The following is a 7,138-nucleotide window of genomic DNA, read 5'->3' as shown; positions in this document are numbered from 1 at the left end:
CTTTTATTTTTAAATAACTGTTTTCTTTCTTTCTCTCTCTTTTACAAATTGCTTGTCCGCTCTATTTTTAAACCTCTTGCTCTTCGGTTGTTCCCTACACCCCTCCCTAGGCGCCGTCCCGTTTGGCAGATTTGGGTCTGTAAAGGCCACACAGGCTTCTGAGCAGAGAAGAAAAGGAGAAAGGTGGGCCCCTTTATTTAAAAAACAAAAACAAGCCAACAACAACAACCCGAGGTGACCATAAATTTGAGCACGCCGTTTTCCTGCCGCCCGCCGTTCCCCCCGCCGCACTGCGCAGCTGCTCCCCGTGATGCTGCCCCCTACCGGCCGCTCGCGTCACGACAGTTTGGGCGCGGAGCTCCTTACAGACAACCCCGCTTCTTTGTGTGAGAGCCAGTGCCTGTGCCTGGCTCCCAGAGCACCGCCTGCAGCGCAGTGCAACATCCCTCCGCAGCCTTGTGCCTTAGGTACGTCTTCCCTTAGGTGAAAATGAGCTCTATTTAATATTTGAAAGCGTTTAAACAAGGATGCAGCAGTGTTGCCTGTTGCATGCCGGAGCATCCCAGGTGGGAGCTTGCCAATGAGAAGCATGTGTGAGGATGAGAAGGAATAGCCTTGTGTTGCTGCAGGGGAGGTCCAGGTTAGGTATTAGGAGAAGTTTATTCTGCAACAGAGTGGTGATGCAGTGGCACAGGCTGCCTGGGGAGGTCATCATCCCTGGACCTGTTCCAGAACTGAGGAGTTATGGCACCGAGGGACATGGTCAGTAAGCATGGGCTGAAGTAGGACTTGGAGAAGTCTTTCCAACCTTAGTGATTCTAAGGCAGCTTTTGTTATGTCTTTAAATAATAGGGAGAAAAAATAGCATTTCAGGTTAAATATAAGAAAAACACTGAATACATCCCTGGAGGTGTTCTAGGCCAGGCTGGATGTGGCTCTGGGCAGCCTGGTCTGGTGGTTAGTCACCCTGCACATAGCAGGGGGTTGAAACTAGATGATCTTTGTGGTCCTTTTCAACCCCATGTATATGGAATTGTGAGGTTAGATGGCCTGATAGAATGTACTTGAATGGCCTGATAGAATGTACTTGAATGTACTAGAATGTACATCTGGTTTAAAAAAATACTTTGAATGTTATTGTCTGCAATAATATGTATTTTAAGTTTACATTTTTATTACGCTTCTAAAGCAAGGCTATTATTCATGTTGGTTGTTTTTTGGTTTTTTGTTCTTTTTTTTTTTTTCCAGTGAAGAAACTATCCCAAATAGTTTCTTGCTGCATCATGCTGTGCTGCGTGCTTTCTGGTGTTGACCTTGACCTTTGTTGGGACAGCAGTTAAAACATTTATGTGACAGAAGACGTTTTCTGTGTGTGATTTAAAAAACAAGGGGAAAGCGTCTGACATCAAACAACGTCATCAGTGTGCTGCTGCTGACATCAGGTGAGCTAGGCAGGTTGTACCAGTCTGCTTTTGAGATGGCAGAGGAGCTTGGTTTCACGGACAGTGCCATACACAGGCAAAGTGAGGGAGCACCTGCATCTATGCTGTGTCTCACACTGCCTCTTGCTGATGGTATTTTGAACGTTACCATTGAATCTGATGGTGTTGCTTTCCAGAAAACGCTCAGTGAGTGGTGCTGCCCCCAACCTCATCCTCACCCACTTGGGGTGCATCGGCCTCGGTCTGTTTGCACACCAAAGCTGAGGGCTACTACAGGTGTAGTGCCAGACCTTTTCCTTTATGTGCTTCTGAGGACTTAATCTATTCCTGTAACTGTAATCTTGCTGTAAAGGAGCAAGGCCAATGGAAAGTGGGGGGTGAGCCTGCAGCCCAAACTTGCTGCTCGAGTCAATGAGAATTTAGCTATTGCCAAGAAATGAAATCTGATGTCGGGCATTAATGACACAAGCTCTCACCCTGGAGATCACACTTCTCTTTGCAGAGGCTTTCTTGAGAATGTTCTGTTCTTTTTCTGCTTATACGATTCCTGTTAGCAGCAGCGATAGCGAGATGCACAGAGAGCTGTAACATATGCAATAAACATCCAGGGTAGAAGATGAGGTTTTTTCCATCTTAGTTACGTTATGTGTTGCAATAGCTGTGTTGATCTTTTCCAAGTCCCCGGAGAGCAGTCGTTCTCACTGCATAGTATTTAAATCTATGTCTGCACTTGCTAAAATGCCAGTCCTTGTTTCTTCTTTTTATAGAGAAGACTTGGAGGATAGGAAAGAACATACAAAAAATGGTGCAAAGAGTTATGGCTGAGTTTCATTAAAGCCAAGAGGAGAGAAAATGCTTTTGCATGGTGGCTCAAACCATACGTTAGAGTTATGTGAGGAATGGTTTACTGAAGTGTTGTTTATAGCTAACAAAATGTCACGTTCAAAAGCAAGAATAAGGCATTAAGATTAGCCATTCATTACAACTGCCACTCTTTCTGATACGTCTGTGTGCAAGAGAAGATGTTTACTCACAGACTCACAGTCTGCTTCTCATTCTGTTATTTGCATTCTGACCTTCCAGTCCTTCTTACAGCTCCAGCAGTATGCAGTGTGTGTGACTGCTGGCTTTATAGCTGCCGTTCGATGAATTGCTGGAGGCTTGCTGAGGTCAGCTTGTTGCTCCCTGACGCAGGCTCTGCACTGCTTTACACTGCATGATTTTCCAGTCGTAAAGCTGCAAACCTGCAAATCACAAGAAGTCATTTCGGGGCCTAAATTTAGCACTATTGTGGCCCAACACTAAGACTGGAGCAATTAAATGTTTGGTCTTTGCAAAATAGAAAATAAAATGTATCTTGTTACACATGGATCTCATTTCACTCAACTAAATCCTCTGTCTGAGTAAGACATAAACCAGACAGCTCTCTGAGCACTCATCATCTTCAGCTGTTCGCCACCTTATTTTACATGAACAGCCATGGGAGTTTATAAAACTTCTAAAAATAGAGCAGAAACTTAACAAAAAGTGGATGAACCAGGACAATATGCCTTCGTGCAGCATTGCTGTTATGTGGCCTTATACATCTGTCACAGAGATACTGTAAGAACAATTTGAATTCAGGCTTTGAGGAGCAGATTCTGATTCCTCCTCCACCCGCTGAGGTTGGGAAATCTTGGCTTTCAAATGTAAGATGGTCAATGACAGGAGCTGGGTGCTGCCCTGCTGGTGGGAGATTTGTTCCATCCCTCTGGAAGCAGCAGCTGAGCAGAGCCTGCTGAAACCGCCTGCCTTGCAGAGGACAGGACATTCTCATATCCCTTACCTCTTCTGTCAATACTGAAAACAAACAGCTTAGCAAGAAGCAGTGTATTTTTAACAATGAAATTTTTTTTGCAGGCACTAGACGAGTTACATCGTCTGGGCTGCAGAGATGCAATTAATCTTGTTTGCTGTTAACCAGGTGATGCAAAAACAGTGTCTCTGTGTCTTGTTGGTATTGCAGTCTATTTTGTTCCTCCCCCCCCCGTGCCCCCCAAAGGCCATGTTTGTTAACTGTGTGTGCAGAGAGACGATGAACAAGCAAATGTGTTTGTTAAATCTGGGTGTAGACATTGTCGTGTTATTTGTGAGGAACGCAGTCGGTGCACGGTCCTTTTGATGATTATTTAAGTTAATGAAACTCTCTTTAAGTGCCTAAATGGCATTAGTCAGACACTGAGCTAGAAAGTCCCCGTGACTTATAAATCAATCCGTTCCTCCTCTCCTACAGGTGAACGCAGTCAGGAGAACAACAGTGAGCAAGCTGAAGATTAGGGAGGAATATGAAGGAAATTTGGAAGGTTTGAGGTTTTGAAAACCATCTGGGCCGGAGAGCATCTGAGTGAAGACCAGAAGGAAGGATTCCTGCCCTGCATAAGTGGTGCCACATTTATCCAGTGGCATCCTGACCTATTCCCATAGAGAAGGCAATGAGACTAATCAGTGGAAGATATATAGAGTGATATTTGCCAGCTTCCAACAACCCTCCTGATTGGTTCAGGAGCACAGTGAAGAGGTGAGAGCATAGCAAAGAGGTGAGGCTGTGGCTGGGGCTGGACAGGGAGTGCAGAGTGCCTCAGCCTGGGAAAGAGTCACAGGTGAGTAGCTTGGCACATTAGTCACTCACTTAATGCTAAGCATTGCAAAACAGTGCTTTAATCCTCCAACTGAAGTGCAGTAGTTGGAAGCAGATGCATTGTTCTCCTGGGACACTTTTCTCATCAGCTGTTTGTTCAGCACTCAGACAGGTCTTCAGAAGAAAGCGGCTCAGAGCTGACTCCAGGTGAGTCACCCTGGTGGAAATTAAGGATCCAAACTTTTAAATTGTGTAAAGTCATTTCTTGCACTTAAAGGTAAATTAAGCAGGTAAAACTTCCCCGAAATCAGTGAAGCAATGCTCTGCTGTTGCTCCAGCGTTAGAATTCCTCAGTGCATCACTGCTTTAGCAGTCACGTGTGACAGGTAACTGTGCACTAAGACACACATTCCAGGTTGTTTATGGTGTTGGCAAACAGCAGCACAGGACTGCACACTTCAACAGGTTGTGCTCAGAAACCTAAAAGGCTGCACATAATTTGACTGTGTTTTGACAAGCTGTATTGACATTGGTGGTGGTTGGCTCAGGTAGGATCTCCCCAAAGACTGAATGCAGCATCACTGATAAATGAGAGCAAGAAACCTGAATTAAGGTTAAGCTTAGGTCCCCCCACTTGCACAGAAGGGGGCTAAAGGTTTCCCATGACTATCTATGGATGCTTCTTTTGATCTCTTGGTGCAAACTGGCTGATCAGCGTCCCCTTCCTGGCTGCTGTTTGGAGAGGAGCAGCTGCCACACCTCAGGTGCCTGTGCTGTGATGTTAGCTGTGATTTCATCTCATCCTTTGTTTGAGCTTTCTTACTACCAGAATCTTTTAAAAGTGGAACTGTGTAGCAGCTTCAAAATCCATGCTTTGTAATAGGCTTCTTCTCTACATTTCTGTACATTTCTCTACATTCTCAACACATGGTATGTGTTCTTCTCAGGTGTGGTGTTCTACAGCTCAGGTTCTGGAATAGTAAGCTTATTGTATAATTAACATAAAACTGGTGTTTAGTTGCTGCAGATTTTATTTTTTTAATTATAAATCAAGTTGTTTATTTAATCTCTTTGCTTTAAATAAGTTTGGTTTTTTGGTAGCTCTCCAACCCAAACTGTTATTTGAAGACTGAGACAACATTCCTGGCAAGACTGGAGCTTAGAAAGAAGTAAGGGGACGAGATGGCTCAACTCTTTGGGATGTATTCAAACACAGCAGGTGAATTACAAGAAGAAATTAAAAGAAGAAAAACTACACTGAGGAAATTACTCCCTGCCATGTTCTATACCAACATCCAGTGCACAACTAATACCAACTGTATTAACTGTCATCCATTTCCTTTGGATACTGAATGAATAAGGACAATGTCCTCTATTTATTATGGAATTATTATGGAATTATTCTTCTCTTGCTGTATAAATCATACAGCTTGTTTAGTGCAGACAAGTAGAGATGCTGTAATCTGCATACAGTAAGCAGCTACGAGAGATTAATTTCACATCTGTGGACAAGCCTCTGTGGAGTACAGTGCACTCACTGCAGGGGTAAAAGTAGCTGTTAGTTCTAATAAGGGATTCAATTAAAAAAATCATGCGTGTCTAGAAGCCAGACAAGGAGAGCAGTTGTGCAGATTACTTACTAATTACTTAAGCAAGCACTTAAAGTTATGAAAGAAAGTATAGCCATTGGAAGCTGCCAGGACTTTCAGCATCTAGATTAGGCTCAGGTCCATGCTTCAGCATCATTCATTTAAGGGCCCATTCTGACATACCCAGTTCAAACAACTTCTGCTTTCTCATTCTTTCCATCAGTCACTCAAAAGCAGCTCTGAGTTTATACAAGGCACTGTGTTTACTGCGATGGGGAAGAAGATCAGGCAACAAAACATCACAAAAGATGTTTGAGTTTTGAAACCTCACATTTCTGCAGCTACTCCAAAGTTGGAGCAGTGCTGGGGCTCAGTGGAGAGAGGACACTCAGCATCACTGCTGGCTGTTGACTGCCTGGCTGATGTCCATCTTTGCTGGATTGATGGGGTCAGTGCTTTGTGGAATTATGTGCCTTACGATTAACTTCAGCAGCATGGGCCATGTGAGCAGTGTAAATGAGAGTGTTACCTTGATGCATGCACAAAAAATGACATTTATCTTTACTCTTGGAACTGAAAGAGAAAGTCAGATTGTGTGTGTGAGGGGAATAGCAAACGGGACAAGGATGCAATCTCCTTGGTTCGTAAAGTGATGCATGCTTGGAGAAACCAGTGAGGGAGACTTGCAGTGCCCTTTCCTGAGCAGGGAAGAGAAAGGTGCTTTTGTCTGCTGCCTTAACTGTGTGCACAGAAATGTATCTGAATTGTATCTTATGTATTTCAGAGAGCAGATAGAAACGGAGAATGAATATATGTTGGTAGCCTGTTACTTCTGAGCTGTAGCTGCTGCATTTCTGGAAGTATTGCACAACTGTACTGTATCCATCATACAGCCTTACTGCTTTGAATAAGTTCCTACTGAATCTCCTGTCTGCCTCATATCATTTTATTTGCATTTATTAAAATTAGGAAATATGGAACTGAAATAAAAAGGTTATTTTGTTAGAGCCCATAACAACTAAGCTACCTTTGTTTTCTCTGTGCATTTGCATTACTAGCCCCAGCTCTGTCTTCTGATAGGCTTTTTTTATAACAGCGGTGACTGGGAAATCCACCAGCTTATTTCACTAAATCCCCATGTTTTTCTTCCTTGTGGACACAGCACTATTTTGGAAAAAACAAAAAAAAAACAAAACAAAAACACAGAACATGGAGATCTAAAATCAGACCTCTATTTCCCTGTGCATCCACAATATCCTGCTGTACCTGGTAGAATCTGATGACAGACTCACACAGCCAGAGATCAGATCTTGTCTGCTCAACCCCTAAATCACAGTCTATGGTCCATCAGCAGAAAAATATATTGGACTTTGTTCAAGTTCTACTATTGCTTCTGGCTTTAACCTCTCTTTCCATATATTTTTGAACATATTGGACTACTCAAGTGTTAATCATCAGTTCTCCCATTTTGTGGACTGTATCATTTCTGT

General features: G+C 43.3%; 1 long non-coding RNA gene across 2 annotated transcripts; it reads left to right on the top strand.

Moving 5' to 3' along the window:
• The first annotated feature begins 6 nt into the window (after window positions 1-6).
• LOC104912323 lies at window positions 7-6,807 on the top strand. 2 transcript variants are annotated; one of them, XR_794599.3, is made up of 5 exons: window positions 7-467; window positions 1,249-1,442; window positions 3,342-3,405; window positions 3,715-4,081; window positions 5,161-6,807. It is a non-coding gene; the product is annotated as an uncharacterized LOC104912323 (long non-coding RNA). The 2 variants fall into 2 exon arrangements; XR_004160759.1 differs by lacking the exon at window positions 3,342-3,405 and having other exon boundaries at window positions 5,161-6,806.
• Window positions 6,808-7,138: the final 331 nt, after the last annotated feature.

Source organism: Meleagris gallopavo, chromosome 10 (genome assembly GCF_000146605.3).
Source record: "Meleagris gallopavo isolate NT-WF06-2002-E0010 breed Aviagen turkey brand Nicholas breeding stock chromosome 10, Turkey_5.1, whole genome shotgun sequence".
Classification (NCBI taxonomy): domain Eukaryota; kingdom Metazoa; phylum Chordata; class Aves; order Galliformes; family Phasianidae; genus Meleagris; species Meleagris gallopavo.
The sequence above is the reverse complement of the archived record's forward strand: the minus strand, read 5'-3'. Positions and strand labels throughout refer to the sequence as shown.